Here is a 25,685-nt window from a genome sequence, read left to right as displayed (position 1 = left end):
CAGTTCAGAAGTTCATGAAAATAAGAATGAATGATCTTCCCTGTCCAGTACATGACAGAAATTATTGTAGACCAGATGAGAACAAGGAGAGATGCTTGTGGGTATTACATGTCACAGGATACTGTGATTAATTTTATGGGACTGAGTGTAATTCCTTTAAGCCAGTAGTCTCTAAATTTGGGGGAGGGACAGGGGACAGAAATGACTTGTTTCAGATTTTAATTCCCAAAAGGGTCTTAGTGAGTTTCATGCCCTCTGGCAGGTGCACAGCAAGATTTACTGGGATGCAGGAAGAAATTATGAAAATGTCCATTAAAAAAATCACTAATACTTGTAAAAAATATATTTCTTGTCCATGAAATGCATGTTACTTGAGTATTTTATATATTTAATAAATAAATTACATGAGTTAGGAGCACCTTCTGAAAACTTTTTTACTGAAAAGGATATATGATGAAAAAAAACATTTATGATGTAGGTCCCCAAAGGCTGGAAGAGGGGGTGATACTAACGTCCCTGCATGCAGGCGGGACACAGTTGTACTCCCGTTTCCTCTGGCTTCAGCTGCTAAGGTATGTGTGCGCTTGCACGCACATGTATGTGCATTAAGTAACTTTGAGATCCACCAGCCTAAGGATTGGACATTGCTCCAGAGGTACAGATATTAGTGATTTGGCTTAGGGAAGAAAGAATATGCAATAACGGGGAACCATGCACATACTGGATCTATTATTGTATTTTGTGTGTTGTTTTTAAAGCTGAAAAAATACCCATGTTTCGGAACTAGATGACAGTACCTCGTTTGCAGGTGCATGAGGAAACCTTGGAACAATGCTATGCTTTTTAAGCATTTTATGACTGCAGTGGTTGAATAATCACTGAATTCTGTTTATAAATCAGCCGATTTCATCAGACGGATGCCCTCAGGGCTCTGGAGAATTAGGCGTTTTGCTGCAGAAATTGTTAAGAATTTCAAAGACATCAACATGAGATTGTACCGGAATTGAGTTGGGATAAAAGTCCTAGGGTGCTTTAAATCTTTAAATCTGGTTGTTTGTTTGTTTTTTTGAGACAGAGTCTCACTCTGTCGCCCAGGCTAGAGTGCAGTGGCATGATCTCAGCTCACTGCAACCTCCGCCTCCTGGGTTCAAGCGATTCTCCTGCCTCAGACTCCCAAGTTGCTGGGATTACAGGCACCTGCCACTACACCTGGCTAAGTTTTGTATTTTTAGTGGAGACGGGGTTTTGCCATGTTGGCCAGGCTGGTCTCGAACTCCTGACCTCAGGTGATCCACCCACCTTGGCCTCCCAAAGTACTGGGGATTACAGGCGTGAGCCACCGCGCCCGGCTGTTTTTGTCTTTGTTTTTGAGACATATTTCATCTATCATGGTTATTAAGTGTTTTGGTTTTTGCATTTCTCATAGTTTTTTGTTTTGTTTTGTTTTTTGAGATGGAGTGTGGCTCTGTCGCCCAGGCTGGAGTGCAGTGGTACGATCTTGGCTCACTGCAACGTCTGCCTCCCAGGTTCAAGCAATTCTCCTGCCTCAGCATCCCAAGTAGCTGGGATTACAGGTGCCCACCACCCCCACGCCTGGCTAATTTTTGTATTTTTAGTAGAGATGGGGTTTCACCATGTTGGCCATGCTGGTTTCGAACTCCTGACCTCAAGTGATCTGCCTGCCTTGGCCTCCCAAAGTGCTGGAGTTACAGGCATGAGCCACCACGCCTGGCCTCATTAGTTTTTTGTTTTTTGTTTTTTTTTTTCTGAGTTGCTGCTACACTACTGGTGTTTACAGAGTGAATAAACATAAAAATTATATTCACAACTCAGACCACATTGTGGGCTATGGAGGTGAGAAATAGGAATCATCTCTAAATTTAAGGTCTTCTGGCTGAGCTCATTTGCTTAGAATGGCTGATGGTTTTCATGAGATGAAATGCCAACCTCAAGTAGTTCTGGGTTTCCAGACCAGTTTTTAGTTTGTTTAACTCGAGAGAATTGATATGTCAGCTTTAGTTTTTGTGTGTAATTTTTGGTGTTTGCATCTATTTTCTCCTTTGTGAATACTGAATTCACAACATAACTTTGTTATATGAAATGATGCTCATACACTTGTGCAGTGCGTTAAAAAGCTTGCCAGGAGCAGTACTTGTAGATTTCTGTGTACCAACAGGATACCTAATGCCGACCATGATTAATGCTTATCAGAATCTATGTAGACCTCCATTTGTCCTTTGATAAACTGAAATATTTATGTCCACTTTCTAAAAAACCTGTTGCTTCTCTTTATAGTAATACTCAGAAGGCGCTCACTGTGAAGAGAGGAGAAACAGGAAGTAGAATTTTTTACTGTCTAGATTGATGCACCTGTCTCCACTCTCCGGAGACCAATGCATTTAGACCCCAGTAAGAAATTTAGTTATAATGAACTATAAAGCAGATGCAGAGTATATTTGGGAATATACCTTATCTGACTCCACAGCCCAACCCCTGTAAGAGGAAAGAGATGGCAGAATGTATTTTGCTTTTAGCCAGATGCTTTGAGCCTTAAACTGGTCTTGATTTCATATTGGAAGCAGGTCGGTGAGAAACCACTGAATTGCTTCAGCTGTGAACTGGAATCCTCTCCTGTTTTCGTTGTTGAGTGATGGCACTCTTAATTATTCACTTGCTTATTTGCCACCCAAATCACCCTATACAGTATCTCAGAAGTGTATCTCAGAGAATGACCCTAAGTGGGCTGACCTCTGAAGCCTGCACCAGAGTTGACTTTATTTCCTAAGTGCACACTTTCTGTGCTTTTGAGGGGCAGCTGTCTAGGTTTAGTTTCTGGGAGTTTGAGGCACAGAGGTATGTAGGGGAATGGGAAGGCCAAATGGTAAAAGCCCCTGGGACATGGGAGTAAACGAGACATGAGTAAACTAACCTTGAAAGAGACTATGAAAACAAACTTGAGAGCATTGTTGAAGCACCATCTACATAATTTATATCAATGAAGGCAGTAACTTCTTATTAGGAAGATAGGATTATTAAAATTAGCCGTTTTCATCTTTCTACAAAAATAAAAAGCAAATCAATTTTAGTTCAGATAATTGTATGTGAAGCTTTATAATTGAAAATTTGAAGTTAGCAAAATTATATAACCTTAGTTAATTATATTAGTGTACTCAGACTAAATATAGAATAAGATTAGCTCATGGAAACATTTCATTTTTATCTCAGTCAGTACTGTTCATATCCACCCAGTAGTTAGATAGTTTCTAGTTACGTTTTGTAATTTTTTGAATATCCTGGACATGTTTTTAGAAAAGTTAGTTGAAACAAGATATTGTATGTTTCCATTATTTCCCAGTTCATTTTTAAGCATAATAAAAACACAGAGGATGTTGTCCTTTTTGAATTTTCTTTCCTTTATAGTATGTGTCTGGCACAACAGAGGACCAAGCCCCGGGATCATTAATCCCATTTTTCTGCATGGCGTTTGCTGTGAGAGAAGTTTGGGCTGGATTCGTAGTTTGCTATCTAAAAGTAAATGTTCAACCTTCTCTAATTTCCTGTTTTGTTTGCTTTTCCATTCAATGTTCTGTATTTGGACAAATATATTTTTCTGTATGGGTTTCTGGTGGCCCAGATGTTCATTGGAGTGGAAATTCTTTGGGTCCACACCACTGGGTTGGGCAGTTGCTGGTGTTTGGCTTTCTCTATCTCCTGGAGTTGACTTAGATACGTTGTGTATTCAGGTTGGGCGCTCATCCCCTTTGCAAGCTCTGTGTTACTTTGTTCCATTTGGCTTTGCCATAAATGTCTGCCCTTGGCCTGCCAAGATGTCAGCTTGCAGTGATATGTCATTTAACTTGGAACTCTTGAGTCTGCCTTAAAATTAAGTCAGTTTTCTTAAACATTGTTATTGAGGTATAAATGACATGCCATAGAAGTCACCTCTTTGAGGTGTATCATTCAGTGATTTTTAGTAAATTTACTGGGTTGTATAGACATCACCATGATCCAGTTTTAGAACATTTTCAATTCCCAATAATATCACTCCTGCTTGATTGTCACCCATTTCTACTCCCACCTCCCAGCCACGGGCCACCACAAATATCCTTCCTGTCTCTATAGATTCCCCTTTTGTGGATATTTTAGAGTTGTGTTTCCAAGAATGAGTATCTCTGTGCTTGGTTGAACTTCCCGGATGGTGAGACCTGATTTAGTGACTTTGCCTTCCCTGCTTCCTCCCCAGGAGAGGAAGGTGGGGAAAGGGGAAAGACGGCAAGTATAGTGGTATAACAGTCATTGTGCCTCAGTTTCCTCATCTGTAAAATCAGGATAACCATGGACTTGTTGCAGGCTCTAAATGTGAAACCCTGTAGGAAGTAATTAGCTGGGAATCTGGCATACAGGAGGAGCTCATTGATTGCGTGTTAACAGTGGGAGATAGTAAAGGAGGTGGGAAAAAAGAGCTACCTGTAGAAAGGTGGCCTAAGTCCCTGGAGAGCTGAGCACAGGATCCCAGGGCACACACTCCCTTCTGCTTCCCCTGTCTTTCATCTTGAAAGCACCAGCCTGTGAGCCTCAGGCTTGGAGGGAAGCTGGATGTTTTCCCAGGATCTACCTCTGCTCTATGGTCCTCAATCCAAGGTAGTTTTGAAACCGCCTTTGCAAAAATTTTATCAGTGAGAAAATTATAGCAGTAAGTTAAGCTAACCCATTCCCCATCTCGCCTTTCCCGTAATATTCCTCTGCTATTGGGCCAGGTGAACTTTGGAGGACTTTTAGGCTGCAGTTTAAATGATAACAGGCCTTGTCCCAAACTCAAAACTTGCCCCCAAACTGTAATGCTAATGGGAGGCCATCAGGATAGGGGAGGAGAGGAACCTGATTCCTGCTAAGGCAAAGACGTGAACCATTGCCAGATTGTCAGATACGCAAATTCCCAGTTACTCCTGCAGATAACATCACTGTTGTAGAACCTAAGATTGGCCTTTTGAGATATCTTTTCAGGTTTTTAAAATTTTCTTTTCGCCGAACTACCTTTGGGGAGATTCTAGATCTTTTAAAAATTGCTTACCAGCTCTTTGGAGATACCTCTTGCGTTCATGGTTAATCCATCCCCTTAGTTAAGGCTTATCGATTTCACATAGGAAGTTCCCTTTAGTAAAAGGTTCAAAAGCCAGAAATATCCTGGCTGAAATCCAGTAAAAAGAGATCTTAAAATGATTTTTCTTTTCAGAGCTCTGTAGTTAGAAATCGACTTAATTAAAGCTGATATATGTACAGATACTGTTTTAAAGCCCCTGTTCTCCCTCTAAATGCTTCTGTCAATGGACTTCTGTCTTGATTCTTCATTTCTGTCCATGTATTCGTCTCTGTTATGTAGTGTTTATATAAAACAGCTCAAAATAATTGTCTTAGGCCAGGTGCGGTGGTTCATGCCTATAATCCCAGGACTTTGGGAGGCCAAGGCGAGGTCAGGAGTTCGAGACCAGCCTGACCAACATGGTGAAACCCCATCTGTACTAAAAATACAAAAATTAGCCGAGTGTAGTGGTATGCGCCTGTAATCCCAGCTACTCAGGAGGCTGAGGCAAGAGAATCGCTTGAACCTGAGAGGCGGAGGTTGCAGTGAGCTGAGATCACACCACTGCACTCCAGTCTGGGCAACTGAGTGAGACTCTGTCTCAGAAATGAAATAAAATTGGCTTAAAGAAAAATAAGCACTTAAACATTGTCAGAAAATGGAAACTTTAATGGCTTTACATCACTTGACTCTGATCTTTCAAAAATAAAGACAGTTTAAAGATTATTTGTGAAGTAAAATAAAAATGTCTTCAAAGTTCACACATTTTGTCTAAAATTAGGCAGGTCACATACTCTTTGCTGGATGTTTTAAGGTCATAAACTGCTTCTGTGACTTTTAATAATTGTTTGACTTGTCTGTCTTACAGCCATTAGATTCTAGGTAAGGCCTGGGGACACATGGAGGTAGCCGTCCCTGGCTAGGCTGGGAAGAATCATGGGTTCTGCAGTTTTATACGTGGTTAAAATTGCTTATTTACCAGGTTTTTCACCAAAAATAAAAGTTGCTGAAAGTTAAGATTGTAACATGTATATTTGAGACTACTGGAGAAAGAGTTTTACATGCAAAGTGTAGAAGGAAAGTAGAATGTGTGTGTGTGTGTGTGTTTGAGATGGAGTTTCGCTCTTGTTGCTGAGGCTGGAGTGCAATGGTATGATCTGGGCTCACCATAACCTCTGCCTCCCGGGTTCAAGCGATTCTCCTGCTTCAGCCTCCCCCCGCATAGCTGGGATTACAGGCATGCGCCACCACTCCCAGCTAATTGTGTATTTTTAGTAGAGATGGGGTTCTCCATGTTGGTCAGGCTGGTCTCAAACTCCTGACCTCAGGTGATCCACCTGCCTCGGCCTTGCAAAGTGCTGGGATTATAGGCGTGAGCCACTGCACCTGGCGGGAAAGTAGAATGTGTCTTGTGGGAGGCTGTAAGAAGGCATGGGAATACGGTTTTTGTAAAAGGGAATATAATTTTGTCTGGTTCAGAGGATTTTAAGGATCATCTTAAAAGAGTGACGGGACAAAACAAAGTTTAAGCAAGTTGAAAAGGTTTGTAAAGGATTAATCTTGTAAAGGAAGTTCTGTGGGTATGAGCAAGTTGGCTAAGATTCGAAGGGGATTATTTAGTTTTTCTGTAGGTTGAATATTTTTTGTTTTGACTTTTGAATGAATGACAGAAAAACGAGGAGAGAGGAGCCTCATGCTGTCTTTATTTTGCCCTGTTTGCAAAGTTGAGTTTCCCCTCTATCAGTGAGTGAAGATTTTTGCCTTTTAAAAATTCTTGAGTTATTATGGCTAAATAAATGGCTTCTAGTAACCTGGGATTTTATTTTGTAGTATCAAGTGTTTAAACCTTTGATATTTGACAAACCTTCCCAAAGTCAAAATATAAATTAAGCCCCCCCGCTTTTTAATCTGGTTAACCTTCCAGATATTAAATACTCTAAAGTCCAAAAGAGACATATTTGGCTTATTTGATGTATTAAAACTATAACAGTAAGCATTGTCAGGTATGCAGTAGTGTTGGACTGTATTTGTAGGAATGTGTTGCTAGTTTGTGTTTCAGAATTGTATAAGATTTCCTATAATTCTGATATGTCTTAATATATGTTATCAGTAATAATTATGATTGTTATGTTAAATTATTGTATGCCACAGAGATGACCAGACCTTAACTGTGGCTGTTCTGAAACTTTTGTCATGCACAATTGTTTTGCTTTGGTTATTTTCAAGGTGGTTTTATAATCAGCTATAGGACTGTGACAGTTTTCTGATAACTTTGGAGTTTGTGACTTTAAAATACAGGAAAAACTTCCAAGGCTCCCATTAAGAGCTAATGTGTTCATGGATATCGAGCAGAACAGGAGTTAATTACATGGACTGAACTAATGGAAGACCAAAATAATCTTTTTATGGCTTTTCATTTGAAACATTGCTAATTCTTTTGTTTTTCAGAGTCCAGAAAACCTTTTTTTTCTTTTGAGCTATTTATAGCTTTTAACAATTGGATAAAGTATGCTCTTGTGAACAAAATCTGAAGCACATTTCTCTCTCTACCTGATTTCTCTAGAATTTGAAAACTGTTTGCAAGTACACTTAATGTATGATGTTATAGTTATTTGTTAAATACAAATCTGTTGTCTTTTGTAGCAGGACACAATTGGAGACACTGGTTATTTTACCAAAGCTTTGGTTGGAATGGCAGACTTTCAGATTGCTTTAAGGACTCAAAGTTGACTTACAGAGCCAATAAAAGCCCCTTGGGTAAGCTGGCCTCATACCTTGTCTACACTGTCCCTGGACAGGTTCCTGAGTAAAGAATGTCACTTTCTGACAGGTCAGGGAACCCCAAATTATCTTGAGCTCTTGAGGTGAGGCATTCACCCAATTAATAGAAGTAGTTGCAGGCACAGATAAATCTGTGGCTGGGCTAAATGCTTTGAAGTCTAATCTGAGATTTCTTAGGGAATAAAGTTGTAGCAAAGCCAATTTTAAAAAGGAGCCTATGTGGCAAATGATTGTTCCTGCTGACTTTATGCAAACACTTGGGCCAAGTATAGTAAGAATAGAACTTATTTTTGCACATAAATTAGTCCTAATGTGATTTGTCTTTAGTAAAAATAGGGACTGGAAAGATAAATTATGTTTCAGAAAAAAACTGTAGAACACCTGTTGTTAGAATCTAGTCTTGTTCACTATTTTTGAATTTTTATTATTTTCTGTCATTTGGACTGAATCCCAAATTCTTTCTGGACTACAAGTCCCCAAACTAATGCTTTCAAATTTTTCTTTCATTTCTAACTTGGCCTTAATAATTGTACTACCTCTTTCCTGAGGTCCTACAAGCTGAAGCTTATTATAAGAGAAAAACATGTCAGATTGCTACCACCTTCCTCCTCTGTAACTAAAGATGTTTTGAATCTAACGTCTGGATACATTGTGCCCAATGTTAATCTTTGTTTTTCTTCCGTGTCTATGGAAATGCCTCTTACAGGGGCTTAGCCTATCTGCAGTGCCACCTCCTGATATGGGAAACAGCTGTTTAACTGATCTAGTCTTAAGACTTGGACACTGACTAAAAAGATATGGGACAGTATATTTAAATTTACTCTTTCCTGTTTATCCCAGTCTCTCTTTCTAACAACCTATAGTCTACTGTTGACTTAAGTGTTGTACTAGAACTGTGAGTAAGAACATTAACATCTTTGTCATACACCTGTGAGTACATGCAGGTAGCTGCAAAGTGGTGAGTGCACTCCTATTCCCCTGGGACCAGCCCCTGCAACTGTGCCCCCTGTCAGCAGGAAGAAGCCAGAGTGATCGTCACCCTTTTTCTATCTCTATAGCCAGCACCTTAAGATAAGATGTATGAAAGCCAGAGGGAGGATTGAAGCCACCTTTGCAAAAGTTGTATCAGTGAGAGAATGATGACAGTGAAAGAGATCTGAGCTAACCCACCCCCCATCTTACCTTTCTTTTAATTATTCATTTCCCTTAATTATTGCCTTTCCCTTAGTTATTCCATCTCCCATGTGGTGTGGCTGGCCTTGTGTCTGTTAAACTCTTTCTGTACTAAAATGCCATGTTCTTCATGCAGCCGGCAGGAAGAACCCCTCAGGCGGTTACAGTTTTGCTCCCAGGGAACAGTTTTGGTTGTTATAAATGAGGAAAGTGTACTCTTGGCATCTAGTGGGTGGAGGCCAGGGATAGCCTCCTGCAGTGCAGAGGAAGGTCCTTCCTCTTTCAAGAGAGTCATCCAGCCCCAAAAGCATTGCAGAAATTAAGAAACCCTGCCTTAGAAGCTTTGCACCTGGTGGTAGCTGTAAATGAGGTATTTACATCCTCTATGAAGATGTAATGAAGTTGAAGGAATAAAAATCCCATGGGGCTTTGAAAGCAATACAAGCATCTTTTAGTTTTCATACATTCCATGGAAGTAGGGATTTTTTTCTGAAGCAAAAAGACCAACAAGACTTCGGAGCTCAGTTTAGAAGAAAAAAGTGACTTTCAAACCCTTCAGAAGTATTCATTTACAAATGAACAATGAAATGACTGTGTAGATGGAGAAACCGCGAGTGCCCCTTGGCTTTGATCTGGTGGTCATGTTCATCCGTGTCTGTTCCCTGAAGAACCAGTGCCCACATTTGCCTGCCTTCTTTTACCTAACTCCCCCCAACAAGAGCTGACCCTCCTCCCATCTTCTTGCCTGGTTGGGCTTTTTCCTCCCTCCCCCTGAAGCCTGCCAGGCTCTGCTTTCCACCCTCCAACAAGCCCTGATCTGTGCTCTTAACAAACTCCTATGCGGGTCTTTTTGAAGTCTTTTTGCCGGCCCCTAAGTGCATCCCTCCCACCCCCACCCAGGTGATACTGCATCTATGTGAATTTCAAAGAACCCAAGCAGTGTGGAGTTCTCCCTTCCTTCCCCTCTGGCAGGGGATTCAGTCTGGAGTGCAGCATTATAGATGTGTTTCTAGCACTTTCAGCTGTCCATATGCTAATAGGTAGTCTTGGGTCTTTATCCGAATGGACTCCTATTATATTTGTTTCACACCATCTGCTTTCCTTATTTTTGTATCTTTACTGAGGTATATCGAAGTACAGTAAGCTAGACTTGTATGAAGTGTGCAATTTTAATCTGTTTTTTCTTTTTTATTTCTTTATTTACATACATTTTTAAAAGACAAGGTCTCACTATGTTGCCCAGGCTGGTCTCAATCTCCTGGGCTCAAGCAATCCTCCTGCGTCGGCCTTCTGAGTAGTTGGGACTATAGGCACATGCCACCATGCCTGGATGATTTTTTTATTTTTTGTAGAGATGAGGGTTCCCTATGTTGCCCAGGCTGGTCTCAGACTCCTGGGTTCAAGTGATCCTCCTGCCTTGGCCTTCCAAAGTGCTAGGATTACCAGTGTGAGCCACCGTGCCTGGCTCGTTTTTTCATACACACCCCCCCCCCATATTTGTGAAACCAGCACCACAATCAAAATAAAGAATATTTCCATCACTCTCCAAAGTTTACTCGTGCTTTTTTGTAATGTCTCTCCCCCTGCCTATACCCCTTTCCCCAGGCAGCCTTTGGTGGGCGGTCTGTGACTATTGCATTTTCTAGCAATTTGTATTACTGAAATCACATGGTATGTACTCATTATTTTGCGTGGCGTCTTTCCCTCAGCATCATGGTTTTGGGGCTTCATGTTGTTGCACGTGTCACTAACTCATGCCTCTCTATCGCTGGGTAGGATTCCATCCTGTATGAATGCACTATGGTTTGTGTATCCATTCACCAGTTGTTGAATATTTGGGTTGTTTCCTTGTTTCTTATTGTGACAATTATGAATAATGCTGCTGTAAATGTTTACATGGCTGTACAGTGGTTCTCAAACTTCATCATGTATTAGAACCACTTGCAGAGTTAAAACACAGAGAGCATCCAGGCACGGTGGCTCATGCCTGGAATTCCAGCACTTTGGAAGGCTGAGGCAGGAGGATGCCTTGAACTGAGAAGTTCGAGACCAGCCTGGGAAACCCTGGCACTACAAAAAAAAAAACAAAAAAAAAACAAAAAAAAACCAGGTGTTGTATGCACTTGTAGTCCCAGCTTCTCGAGAGGCTGCCCACAGTGGGAGAATCACTTGAGTCCAGGAGTTTGAGGCTGCAGTGAGCTGTGATTGCACTCCAGCCTGGGTGATAGAGCACAAGACCCTGTTGCATAAATACTCCCCCCAAATCCCAGAAAATCCAACACACAGAGTGGCAGATCCCATCCCCAGTTTGTGATTCATTGAATGAGGGGCTAGGTTAAGACTCTCTTTCTAATGGGCTCCCAGCTGATGTTGGTGCCCATGGTTCAAGAACCATACAGACTTCGAGGGCTGCTGCCTTAAAGGAAGTCTTTGTAAATTATGATAGTTAATCGTTTGTTAGTTGTTCCACGTATTTCTCTTCTAGACCATTCCTTGCCATGTAATGTTGCTTGTGGTTTGAAGCATCAAGCTCCCATGTTTGTGTAATCGAATGTGTCAGTTTTTTCTTTGGGCTTCTGGGCATGGCTTCCTTATGGCAAGGGGCGGATACCGAGAATAACTTGGAGTAGGTGAGGCAGGTTCTGATGTTAGCAAAACACAAACCATGACGCTCCCCCAAATGGGAGTCTGCTCTCATTGGGCCTAATTGTGCCCTCTGCTGCAGATGCTGGGATGGCCTTCTGATGGGATGGCAGGGCTGTGTTGTCAGCACCCGCCCACATGGGGTGAGTTTGTAGCTGTACCTGGTGCCAAGAGCTCTGAGGTGCTACTATGCCCCCTGCAACCTTTGGGCAAAGCATAGCTAGTCAAGCTTGCCTTTCACAAGCAAACAAAATCCATCCTTTCTTCATCCCCCTACCCTGCCAAAATCAACCAGTCTCAAATCAGTTCACAAAAGGGGGCCAATTTGCCTTTTGGGTGTCTGATCTAACAAGCCTTGGAGCAGCTAGAAAGTTACCAGAAGATGTGTATGATCGATGTATTTGTTATTTATTTTATTTTAGTTTTTAAGTTTGGGGAAAGGGAATACTTTTGGTCAACCATCTGAATGGACTCCCTCCTCTAGGCCAGGGCACTCCATAGTTAACCTGAAGAACTGGTTCAGGCCGTGACAGGAAGGGGGTTTGAACATGCTTCATTATGCCTTCCTCCCTTTTGGAATTCATGAACAGCCAACAGCATTTAACATCAACACAGACCTTAAGTCTGATAAGAAACAGTTACAATCTATTTTCTCTGAAGCCTGCTACCTGGAGGTATCATCTACATGATAAAACCTAGGTCTCTGCAACCCCTTATGGGACCCAGACTTTTTTTTCTATTGATAATAGCTTTTTTTTGTTTTTTTTTTTTATTACTGAGACAAGGTCTGTTGCCCAGGTTGGAGTGTGATGGCATTATCACAGCTCACTGTAGCCTTGACCTCCTGGGCTCAAGCGCTCCTTCCACCTCTGCCTCCCTAGCCGCTAGGACTACAGGTGTGTGCCACCACACCTGGTTAGTTTTTGTATTTTTTGTAGAGACGGGGTTTTGCCATGTTGCCTAGGCTGGTCTCGAGGTCCTGGACCGAAGCAATCTGCCTGCCTTGGCCTCTCAGAGTACTGCGATTATAGGCATGAGCTACCAGGCCTTGCCGATAATAACTCTTTCAACCAATTGCCAATCAGAAGAATTTTGTCCTAGAACCGCCCCCCCCCCCCCCCCCCCACCAGCCTCAAGTCATCCCACCTTTCTGGACCAAACCAATCTATATCTTAAATGTATCTCATATCTCCCTAAAATGTATACAACCAAGCTATGCCCCAACCGCCTTGGGTACATGTTCTCAGGATCTCCTGAGGGCCGTGTCACGGGCCATGGTCACTCATATTCAGCTCAGAATAAATCTCTTCAAATGTTTTACAGTTTGACTTTTTTCATTGACGGAGAGCAGCTTTAAGTTACTGCGGACTCTGTTGCAAAAGCATCTTCTTGAATTTGATAATAAAGCCCTGCTCTTCCACTTTGTCCCTGAGCGCATTCTGCAGGTACCTCTGGTCACCGCTTCTTATCTTTGCTGTTGACCTCAGTTCATTCCTTTCAGATTCTTCACTCAGAAGAAGTGGTGAAACAGATTCCTGGAGGATTCCAGGCTCTGTAAGGAGGCTTATCTCCTTAGGATGGTTAAATTTTGGATTTGCAGTGACTTGTAATCATTGGCTAATACCCTAGTTTCTTCTTCTCTTTTTTAATGACCGCTTTACTGAGCATACACGCAACTCATTCCTTTGAAGTGTATAATTCAGGAATTTCCTAGTGTATTTACAAAGTTGCACAACCATCACCACTGTCTAATTTTCGAACATTTTCATCACTCCCAAATGAGACCCTGTACCTGTTAAGACATCACTGCCCCTTCCCCTTCTCCCCAGCCCCCTGGCAACCCTGAATCTGGTTTCTGCCTCTATGGATTTATCTATTCTGGACATTTCATAGATACAGAATCATGTGATGTGTGACCTTTTGCACCCGGATTCTTACTTCATATTTCTGAGTTTCATCCATGTTGTAGTATGTGTTGTTCTAGTTTCTTGCAAATGTTTTGTCAAAACCCCAGGTGATTAAGGAAGGTGGAAGAATGTTCTGAGATAAGTCAGCCAGAGACACAGGCTGCTCCTCCCTCCAATTACATTTAAAATGGAAAATCGTTCACAAATGGAACATTGTTAAATTGTTTATACTTCAGCTTCTATTCTAGCATGAACTGTAATTTTCTCCCTTCCCATTTGCTGTAGTTCCGCCACATTTCTCCCGCTTTCCTGTACCTAAAGGTCAATGTAGAAAACAATTTTCGTCAGCTAGAGCTGGGCCTGCAGGTCTCTCTTGTGTTGCATCTTTTGGGTGGAGTGAGAAGGTCCTCTCTTGGCATAAGAGTTAGGAAGCTTGCATTTCCCAAAGGGGTTGTGTGATGTTCCTTCCAGAGCTGAGGTCGTGGGATTCCAAGCAGCAAGACTTAGGCTGTTTTCTACGGCGTCCCCAAAGTCACAACCCTGACTGACCCAGGAACAGAATCATAAGGTTGTTTACTTTTCTGAATTTATCAAAGCTTTTGTCTGTGTGTGACCAAAATTACTTTTCCCAGGTTGGGTTGGAGAATACGGAGGGTGATTTTCTAAAAACCATTCATGGGACATGATTTTCTGGGGCATCTGTACCTGCAGTGAAGGACTTACTGATAAGACTGAAGGCCGTCGTACTTTGCTGTTTGCTGGTTGGTGTTATAATTGATCATATTCGTTTCTTGTCACTGCTGTGACAAGTGACTGCATTTACTGGCTTAAACAAAAACTATTATCTTATGATTCTGGAGGCCAGAAGTCTGAAATGGGTCTCACCGTGCTAAAATCAAGGTTTAGCAAGGCCACAACTTTCCTGGAAGCTCTAGGGGAGAATTGGCTTCCTTGCCTTTTCCAGCTCCTGGAGACTGGCCGCATTCCTGAGCTTGTGGCCCCTTCCTTCATCTGCAGAAGAGCAGCGTAGCACTTCTCTGACCGTCCTTTCATAGGCGTATCTCTCTCAGACCATGGCTGGGAAAGGCTGTCCACTTTTATGGGCTCCTGTGATTACATTGGGGCCCACCCGGAAGATCCGAATAATCCCCCCATCTCAAGATTTTTCATTTAATCACATTTGTAAAGTCCCCTTTACCATATAAGGAAACGTATTCTCAGGTCCCAGGGATTTGGGCATGAGCATCTTTGGGGGCCATTATTCTGCCTACTACATTATCAGTCTTCAAGGAGAGCCTTACTTCCTTTGTTTCTGTCTCTTAATTTGGTCCTCTGAAGCCTGCAAGATTCATAGGCTTATTTAACATTTGTGTTTTGTCTCTTGAATTTTGAGAAATCTGGTACTGTTGAGCCATTTGGTTTGTATTGTTCACTCACTGAGTCTTGATTGATTGGTTGGTTGATTGTGAGTGATTAATAGAGACAGAGTCTCACTTTGTTGCCTAGGCTGGTCTCAAACTCCTGGTCTCAAGCGATCCTCCCCCCTTGGCCTCCCAAAGTGCTGGGATTACAGGTTTGAGCCACCATGCTTGCCCTCAGTGTTGATTCCCTCTGAATGAGCCGGGATTTGCTTTCCATTTTGGAGAGCCCCGAGATTGCTGAACAGCTCAGAGACACACTTGTGTGTTGAGGTCCTCTTTCCTTCCCAAGAACCCCCTGCTCTGGGCCCTGCCATTCTCGGTTTGGGACTTTATCAGGGACTCTGCCAGAGCTACTTTTCTGGACTTGGAGTCTCAGAGTCTGTGCCAGCTGTGGATAAGGAATGAGACCACCATGAAGCAAGCAGAGGTGGCAGGTGGGGCCTGGCTCCCAGGACTTTGCAGATGCTGTGTGTAGATTTCTGGGGCCTGGATCAAGAGCCCCTGGGTTTGTGGCTTCACAGAATGGTGGAGGAAGACTGGTAGAGTTAGGGACAGAAAACTCAACAATAATTAGCTTGTTAATCAGCATTTTGGCCCACAAATAGTTTGGGAGTGTACTGGTCAGCTTTCTGCCATGCTAAGGTTGCATAACAAACAGCCCCCAAATTCAGAGGCTTAAATCGTTTCTTTCTTGCTCACTAGTCAGTGGTTAGCTGTGTCTCTCTTGGGCTTATATGGGAATAGGAAGGCCTGGTCAGGTTCTGGGCTAGGCTTAGGGTTGAAATCATGTATCTCCTTATCAGGGGATCCTGGGACATGTTGTTTGTGCCTCTCCCATCAGGTATAGGAAACCAAGATAAATCATGCAGGCACATTTAAAGTCTTTGTTTGTCACTACCCTAACATCCCATTGACCCAAACAAGTCCCATGGTGAGGTCCAGCCTCCACAGGTTGACGAGGGCTGTTCTAGTCTGAAATCCCTGAAAAATCACATGGCAAAGGGAGCAGCCATAGACTTCCATTATGGGAGGATGGAAGAGTTAGCATTGCAGTGCCTCTGCCATGTTTGTGGGTGGAAGGGAAGATGAATACATCTTGTATTGTGAATACATCCAGTCCTACCCTAGAAAATCAGCTCTGTTGGCGGATTTTTGAAGCACTGTGTGCTTGTTATCTTTTTATTATTACTTTATTTTTGAGATAGGATCTCACTCTGTCACTCAAACTGGAGTGCAGTGGTGAGATCATGGCTCACTGGAGCCTCATCCTTCTGGGCTCAAGTGTCCTCCCGCCTCAGCCTCCTGAGTAGCTGGGAATACAGGTGCACACTCACCCCACTCAGCTAATATTTAAACTTTTTTTTTTTTTTTTTTTTTTTAAGCAGTGACAGAGTCTCATCATGCTGTCCAGACTAGTCTTGAACTCCTGGGCTCAAGCAATCCTCCCACCTCGGCCTCCCAAAGTGCAGGGATTACAGATGTGAGCCACTGCACCTAGCCAGGGTGCTTGTTAAACCTGTAGCTTTCTTGATTCCATCTTAGAGCCCTGTTCTCATCTGAGGAGAGGGGATTGTGCCCTTTGGGGGACATTTGGCCATGTGTGGAAACATTTTTGCCTTTCACAACTGGGTGGGGGTTGCTTCTGGCATCTAGTGGGCAGATGCCAGGGGTTCCACTAAACACTCTAACGTGCACAGGACAAGCCCCCTCAAATAATTATCTGGCCCAACAAATGTCAGTTGTGCTGAGGCCAAGAAACCCTGCATAAACCGGCAATTTTCAGGTGATTTTCATGCACTTTGTAGTTTGAGAACCATGTCCTGCAAGACTGTTTCAACTGGGAAGGGGAATTGGTGATTCTTTCCATGTAAGTAGGCACAGACACATCTAGGAAGGAAGGTTAAATATCTCGCAGATAGTTGTGTGGAGAGATGAATTCAAACCCAAGGGTCTTAGCTAGGCCTGTTACTTCTGTAATTAAAAAATATCTTCTGCTTGTCTTGTATTAATTCTTTGTTGTATTAAGTATTTGCTCTTGCTGTTTATTAGTAGCTTAATAAATGGGCCATTTATTTGGTGTGGGAAAAATCTGTGTTTTATTAGATTTCTATTATGAGCTTTTTTTTTCTAAGTGGCCTTTTGCCAGCTGTTTCTTCTGTCCTTTTATTCCTGCTCACCAGCAAGATTGTAAATTCTTAAAAAAATTTGTTTTTAATTTTTTTTTTTTTTTTTGAGAAGGGATCTTACTCTATCACCCAGGCTGGAGTGCAGTGGCTCAATCATAGCTGATTGTAGCCTTGAACTTCTGGGCTAAAGCAATCCTCCTGCCTCAGCCTCTTGAATAACTTGGGGCTATAGGTGCATGCCACCATGCTCTGCTAGTTTTTAAATTGTTTTGTAGAGATGGGGTCTCACTATTATTGCCCAGGCTGGTCTTGAACTCTTGGGCTCAAGCAGTCCGCCTGTCTAGGCCTCCCAAACTACTGGGATTACAGGTGTGTGCCACTGTACCACCGCATCACTGCACTTGGTCAGTATATGTGTATGTGTGTATATATATACACATATATACACACACACACACACACACATATATATATATATATATATATATATATATTTTTTTTTTTTTTTTCCCCCTTTGAGACAGAGTTTCACTCTGTCACCTGGGCTGGAGTGTAGTGGCATGATCTCGGCTCACTGCAGCCTCGACCTCCCAGGCTCAAATGATTCTCCCACCTCAGCCTCCCTAGTAGCTGAGACTACAGATGCATACCACCACACCCAGCTAGTGGCCAGTAAGTTCATAATCGCAATGATCATGCTTTATATTTTGTTTCTACTCTGCACAGTACTCAGCACACGATAATGATCAGTCAGTTGCTAATGGTATCAATTGCAGTGTGAGTTGTGCTCTGTGGTTAAAGACTCATTTATCAAGTATCCGTGGACTAGCTTTTTATACCTTGCTATAAATCCTGTTTTCTAGGCTTTGGGGGCTGAATGGTTGGCATATTGATGCTCGGTTTCTGTGTGGCAGTTAGGAGAAAAGGGCCTTGTCATTGGCAAGCTGACAGCCTCCTTTCTTCTCCTACCCTCAAATTGTTTTGGTGATTGAAATGTTTCAGATATTAAAAAAAAATCAGGAATTGCTTGCTGATAGGACAACAGAAGTACAATTCAGGGAGTTAAAGCTTCTCCATTCCCCACCTCAATTGTACACAGCAAGCAAGGACAGATTTCCTTTTAGAAAGTGTGCGGCAAGCATTTCTATGGAGGATGCTGTGTTACCTGAAATTTGCTATGCTCACATCAGCCAAGTATTGCCTCTGGGGGCTACCAGCAAGTTATAGAAATAACTTTGTTATAAAATACTTTTTTAAGGGAGTGTTAGTATTGATTCACTGAAGTGGTTCTCCTTGTGTACATGGAGTAGTTGTGAGAGCAAGGCTTCTGTTCTTCCTAGCTCCCCGTGTGGGAAGGACAGTTAGTGGTTTGTGGGATGCAGGGAGAGGAACAGAGTCCATCTTTCAGTTGCTCTTTTTACTAATTTATTAACTTGCCTCTCATCCCCTGGCTGTTAAGACACTAAGCTGGTGTGTCTGACAAGCAGATGACCTAGAAATTCACGCGTAGTAAAAGAGAAGATGAAAATAGAAGTATGTGAACTAAATTAAGAAGAGGACTTGGCTTCATTAAAAAAAATGAGAAAGCCATGTTGTGCTTTTTTTAACTGCTACTTTTCCAAGTGCAGGACTAACAGTTTCAGATGTCATTATGCTGCCAGCGTTGGTAATTTCTAATTATGTTTTGTCTAAAGAAAATTTACATTAAAATGAGCCAGCCTCTTTAAAGTCAGATTTTAGTAGTGAGAAAACCAATGTCCGTTTTTGGAAGGGGAGCCCTCACCTCAGCTGGTGTGAGCGTTTTGTGGAGGCCTGCAGTGTTTGTGACTTGAGCCAGAGGCCTTGAGCTAGAGGCAACATACGAAGGAATCAAACTTCCCTTTCTGTTCTGTATGCCTCTGTACCAAGATGTTTTGTTGATTGATTCATAGCACGGTGATACAAAGTGCACGGTATCAGATGCAGGGAGTGGAATATTGTTGAGATTGGGGCTAGAGGGGGTGTGTGTGTGTGTGAAGGGGAGGAAGGAATGGAAGGATGAAATCATTTGGGAATGTGCTAGAAGACATGCTTTTGAGGACAAGCAATGCGATTTTGGCATTGGCTGGGTTTCTGAGCCAGTGATGAATGTAGTGCATTACTATGTGACTGGGAGTGTGATAGAAATTCCGCTGGTCATTTCCCTCCACCTGCTTCTTATCAGTGCCATAGGGCAGAGTCTCAATTCCACTTGCCAGAATGCTTTCTAGGAACTCTTTATGCTCAATGGAGATGATGTTTTCCCACTTGCTACACTGTGCCTTAGGGAACAGGAACTGGCATTATCACGTAAGCAATCTCTAAGTCCCTTGGAAGATTGTCTCATTCATCAAGAGGGAGAGGATTCTGATTTTCCTGCCTGGCTCCTCTAGGAAGTCTAACTTCTTGCAGGGGACCTGTTCTCACGGCCCACTTGTACAGCATGTATAAAAGGAAATGAAGACTTTTGGGGATTAGTTGATTCATTTATTTGGAAATTGGGGTTATTTAACCCCGATTTGAGTTCTAGGACTCATCTATGATTGCCTGGATTAAATCAAGGGAGACCCATGTAGCCTGGACATGATGGCTCATGCCTATAACCCAAGCACTTTGGGAAGCTGAGGCAGGCAGATTGCTTGGACCCATGTGTTGGAGACCAGCCTGGGCAAGATGGTGACATTCCATCTCTACTAAAAATACAGAAAATTAGCCAGGTGTGGTGGTATGTGCCTGGTCCCAGCTACTTGGGAGGCTGGAGTGGGAGGATCACCTGAGCCTGGGAAGTTGAGGCTGTAGTGAGCTGAGATCCTGAGATCATGCCACTGCACTTCAGCCTGGGCAACTGGAGTGAGACCTTGTCTCAAAAAAAAAAAAAAAAAAAAAAAAAAAAAAAAAAAAACCCAAAACAAAAAACCCATGTAATTGTAGATTTTTGTTGTTGTTTGATATACTGGCTATTTTCTTGGAAGGAACCCTCTCATGGGAGCAGAAATGTTGAGTTTAGTCCTGATGCTGTCCCTAACCACCCCTGTGACACTGGTCCCAGGAAAATATAGGAATTGTCTCTTTTTTTCTGTCATATCAGGGCTTGGGACAAACGTTCTCTGAGGTTTGTTTTAGCACCACACTGTGATTCATCTTCGAGACTGTTCACAGCCCTTGATCTGAATTGATGGAGCTATGGGGAATCATGCCCCCACTGCCAGTGCTGAGAGCTGCATGTGGTGTGGTCCAGTGGCTACAGCGTTGTCTTTGGGATCTTCACTTGGCATCACAGCGGATTTGTATAATTATTATGTTGACTGGAAGTTAGAGTGACTCAACTGCCTTGAACAGGAACCAAGAAAGAAAGGAACCAAATTCCAGAAGAGAATTTGCCAGAACACTCCAGCGTATTCCATACTCTAGGGTTGTCTTATAGGGTCTGAGGGTACTTCTTGGTTATCTATTCATGTGCGTCTGACATAATTAAAAGCCGACTTAGACCCTATCAGAGAAAATCAAGTTCAAACACTTAGTCTAAATGGAAGTAAGGAATACGATTACCTTTATCTCATTATCTTAGTTCTCTTTGGAAGATATACAAGCTCGGACCGTGGTGGCAGGTGTTGCCTTTAAGCATGGTGATAGGTGTTTTCCTTTAAAGTCCTTGGAGAATCAACTCATAGTCTTCAACTTAAAAAGAAAGTTTTAAAAAACATTTTAAAAATATTTAACTTGAGACTCTTCATTGAAAATTGCTCATCTTTTGTGAATTTGCTTAAGCAGTCTTTGATCTCTTTTTAAAGGATTCCTTCCTGCCTGATACATTTGGTCCTTTTAGAATTTGGGCTAGAACAGTTCTCCATGAAGGTGAACGTGTTAAAACCCATTTGGTTCATTGTTAGGATCACTCACATTACAAGAGAAATTTCGGTCTTGAGTCTTTGTTTTTGCTCATTTGCTTTCTTGGAAACGTTTCCACATCAGGTCTTAGAGGACTTGTAAAACAGGAAGGAGGAGTTGACATGCTGTTTCATAACCAAGGCTTGCTTCTCCCCCTGGGTACTACATTGTTTCCATCCATTTCCCACATAAAACATGGAGACAAACACCAGAGCTGCTCCCGAGAGATGCTGAGTCATGGGAATTGAAGGGGCTGTTGGGGCCTCGTGTGGGATGAGCTCAAGAAGCTACCAGTCTACAGAGGGAAAGGCTCATCTCTGCCCCTCGTTGCCTGCAGTTTCTCTTTGGCCCTGGCAGCTGCCCTTGACGTTCATTTGAATCAAATTTCACCTACATAAAAGGGCTGTGGGCAGAGAGGCTTCTCTGATGGAGCGCAGCTATCCTACAAGTATGTAGCCCTGATTTAGTAGAGAAGAGGCAGGAACCGTCGAGGGTGGAGGAGCAGGAGAAACAGTGCATAAGGGAGAGGGGATAGTGACGGGTCATTCAGGGATGTCTACGGAATGTGAAAATGCGGCAACATGGGTTTCGGTTTGTTTTTTTTAGGTGCGACAGATTCCTGGGACAGCTACATCTTCATGTTGTACACGCGTATACTTGATTCCCATTACTCACTGGAGCTATGTTCTCTAAAGTCGCTGAGACTTTATAGAAAGCATCCCCCCTCTAGGGAAAATACACGGTGAGGCTTCTGTGAACCTCTGGTCACAGTGTTGTCAAGCAATCAGTGCATAACTTTGTTGTATGCGTTTCCATTGTGTGTTTCTGCTGGTTCCTTTACATTGCACTCACGCCAGCAGCACTGTGACTCACGCCTGGACGAACCTCATCTAACGCACGTATTTTCCCCCTAAGACGCATCCCAGCCTTGTGCTTCACAACATGAGACAGCACTGCAGCATCTGGGGGCCATTTTAAGCAGCAAAGTCACCCAGAAACTACAACATTTCAAAAAACTGGCACTGTGAATAGACTGCGAAAAGGACACTTGTTTACAGAGTGAGAGCCTCGTTCACCCTCAGCTGGGAACACGTGCATTTGGTGACACAGCCGCTCTCTGCATGTTTGAGAATGACTGTGAAAGTGCTGCGGGTACTGATTTTGGAGCTACAAATAAATGTTAGCCAATAGGCAAATTCACAGACATGGAATCCGTAAATAACACGGCTTGGCTGTGTGTGTATACGTAGTGTAGTGTTGATAGTGTGTATACACAATACACATTGATATTTTGGGAGAGATTTTGAAGGAGTCACCATGAAAGCCAGTGTGTCACTTTGGCCCTCTGGAAAGCATGCAGTGAGGAGGAGTTGGGGTACAAGTGTTTAAATTGAGGACATGGCCTGAGGAGATGAAAGAGAGGTGGGGACTGACTAGGGAAAGCCCCACACCGCAATGCATAACGGATAAGGTTTTGGCCAACAAGCCAGAGAACCCTAGACAGAGAGCGCCCCTTGCTTACAGCCAGAGGGCCTTGCTCAGTGATTACAGGGGGCTGGGAGTGGGGAGGCATCTCCAAAGGAGCATCGTGGATTTGCAGCTCTAACTCTGTCTTTCTGGAAAGGATAGGAGAGTCTTGCCCTCTCCTCCAGGGCTGACACAGTTGGAAACCAAACTTTTGACTTCATGCCAATTATTTTGCCCCCACGTTAGATTGAACCAAATGACACTGGCTCTTTTAAATTAAAAGTGGTCAAATGCAAATGCTGGCAGCCTCTTAGGGTTCACTTCAATGGAATCTTTTAAAGGTGCAATAATGCTGTTTGAAATGAGGAGAACTCCTGTGTGTTGCTTGCTAAGAAAAACCCACTGTCTCTTATTCAGAAGATGATTACACCCATAATGGAAGCCAGTCAGTGGCATGAGGAATCATGGAGATGATTCTCACCTGGTTGATTGGATCAGCCGTTCCTACCCCAAATGAGGGTGGAAAGGGAACCAAGAGATGAAGTGGATTGTTGGGTTTATGAGAGGACGGTGGTTGTCTGTAGTTAAGGTTGTTTAAACTCATGACCATGAGAGGACACTGGTTGTCTGTCTGTAGTTAAGGTTGTTTAAACTCATGACCATGAGAATGACCTTTTTCTGGACAACTCTTTCCTTTTTCTTCTGGTTTTGAGAGTGCTGAAAACTCAAGTCCCATATTTAAAAATTCCATCGTTGAAAACATGTTTCAAGGACAGATGACACACTTATGATTACAGCGTCTAAAGTGATGAGAATATTAAATAACCTTTGGTTGGACATGTAACCATCAGGGCCGCAAAGTAAATAAGTCTCTACTTGGTCTTAAAACCAAACACACACAGTTCTTGTCATTAAAGATATCCATGGCCTGGCACAGTGGCTCACACCTGTAATCCTAACACTTTGGAAAGCCGAGGTGGGGGGATCACTTGAACCTGGGGTTTGAGACCACACTGGGCAACATGGCAACACCCTGTCTCTACAAAAAATACAAAAATTAGCTGGGTGTGGTGGTGTGTGCCTGTACTCCCAGCTACTAGGGAGGCTGAGGCGGGAGAATCACTTGAACCCAGGAGGTGGAGGTTGCAGTCAGGCAGCATCCTGCCATTGCACTCCAGCCTGGGAGACACAGCCAGACTCTGTCTCAAAAAAAAAAAAAAAAAGACTTACACAGAGAAAGCCTGAAAGCCCACAAGAGCAGTTAGCAAAAGGAACCCTGACATAACAAATACGTAGTTAAGCTCACAGGGTGCTACGTTTCATAAACTTGAAAGCTACATTGGCTACAAGTAACACAAATGTAGGTGCTAATCACAGATAGTTGGTGGGTATTTCAAACTTTCTCTTCATATCTATGGATACCCAAAACAGTGTGCTTCCATTGGGAGGCTGAGACAGGAGGATTGCTTGAGCCTAGGAGATCGAGATTAGCGTGTTCCTCCCTTCCTGCCTCCCTCCCTCCCTCTTTCTCTCTCTCTCCTTCCTTCCTCCCTCCCCCCTTCCCCTCCCCTTCCTTCCTTTTCCTCCTTTCTTTTCTTTTTTTGTTTCTTTCTCTTTTTTTCTCTCTCTCTCCCTCCCTCCTTCCCTCCCTCCCTCCCCTCCCCTCCCCTCCCCTCTCTTCCCCCCTTCCCCCCTCCCCTCCCCTCTCTTCCCCCCTCCCCTCCCCTCTCTTCCCCCCCTCCCCTCCCCTCTCTTCCCCCCCTCCCCTCCCCTCTCTTCCCCCCTCCCCTCCCCTCTTCCCCTCCTCCCCTCCCCTCTTCCCCTCCTTCCCTCCCCTCTCTTCCCCTCCCCTCCCCTGCCCTCTCTTCCCCTCCCCTCCCCTTCCTTCACTTCCTTTCTTTCTTTTCTTTTTACTTTTCTTTTTCTTTTTCTCTCTCTTTCCCTCCCTCTCTCTCTCCCTTCCTCCCTCTTTCTCTCTCCTTCCTTCCTTCCTTCTTTCCTCTTTTTCTTTTTCTTTTCTTTTTTCTTTTCTCTCTCTCCCTCCCTCCCTCTCTCCCTCCCTCTCTCCCTCCCTCTCTCCCTCCCTCCCCCTCTCTCCCTCTCTCCCTCCCTCCCTCCCTCTCTCCCTCCCTCCCTCTCTCTCTCTCTCTCTCTCTCCCTCTCCCTCTCCCTCTCCCTCTCCCTCTCTCCCTCTCTCTCCCTCTCTCTCCCTCTCTCTCCCTCCCTCCCTCCCTCCCTTCCTCTCTCCTCCTCTCTTTCTTCTTTCTTTTGAGATGGGGTCTCCCTAAGTTTCCCGGGCTGGTCTGGAACTCCTGGGCTCAAGTGATCCTCTTGCTCCGGCCTCCCAAAGTGCTGGGATTAAAAGCATGCACGAGCCACTGTGCCCGGCCTATTTTCCCTTTCCTGCTCTTTACTCCCAGCTAATGTGTTTCTAAAATTTGATACAAATTAATTTTTCTTTTTTTGTCTTTTGTTCAAATAATGATTTGATTTCTGTTCTCTGGGTCGTTTCAATAACATGGATACCTACACATAGTTTTATCAGTAAAAGTCATTGACATAATCAGTGTGTTACGAGAACAAAGGCCCTCATTTAAGCTGCTCCATCACTCATTTTATAAGGCAAAGAAGGAAGAGGACAGCGTCCTGTGTTTTCAGATGGCTGTTGAAGTGAGTCAGAGTGACGGCGAGTAGCATGCATTGAATTCTAGCTGGAAAGAGGGTTTTTAGGCCTGCCTTTGAGCCTGCCCTGAACTAATAAGGTTGGAAACCTATAGGCCTTAGAGAACAGCAATGAGGAATCTGCTCTCCCTGACACCTCCTTGATAAACAAAATAATGGATGTGCAGCATGCAGTCCTGAGCAAAGGCCTGGCAGCTCTGTGGCTGAGCCCTGGAGGGCTGAGCTGGGCCGGGGCTCCCAGCAGTTTGTTCAGGAGCACTGAGAGCCACAGCAGGTGCTGATCCAGCCCTTGCCTTCTTTGCGTGTATCTGACAAGTCTGCATAGACCACAGGAGACTGGCTGCCCCTTGAGGTCACTGTCTTGGAGCAAGCCTGTGGCGGAATCACATTGCCCCCGGCTCTACTGCCCTTTGGGGACATGGAGGCGGGAGTTTCCCGATTTGCAGTTAGGGTTTGCGTGCTGTCTGCAAGCTGGGTTTCCTCTTTGGGTTGCACAGTG

At 43.5% G+C, this 25,685-nt stretch overlaps 1 protein-coding gene across 2 annotated transcripts in view; it reads left to right on the top strand.

The window, feature by feature from the left end:
* LOC105478105 (transducin beta like 1 X-linked) overlaps positions 1-25,685 on the top strand; it is a 257,027-nt gene that overhangs the window by 10,008 nt on the left and 221,334 nt on the right. The window lies entirely within an intron of this gene.

This window comes from Macaca nemestrina, chromosome X (genome assembly GCF_043159975.1).
Source record: "Macaca nemestrina isolate mMacNem1 chromosome X, mMacNem.hap1, whole genome shotgun sequence".
NCBI classification, from domain to species: domain Eukaryota; kingdom Metazoa; phylum Chordata; class Mammalia; order Primates; family Cercopithecidae; genus Macaca; species Macaca nemestrina.
This window is presented reverse-complemented; position numbering and strand designations above follow the sequence as displayed.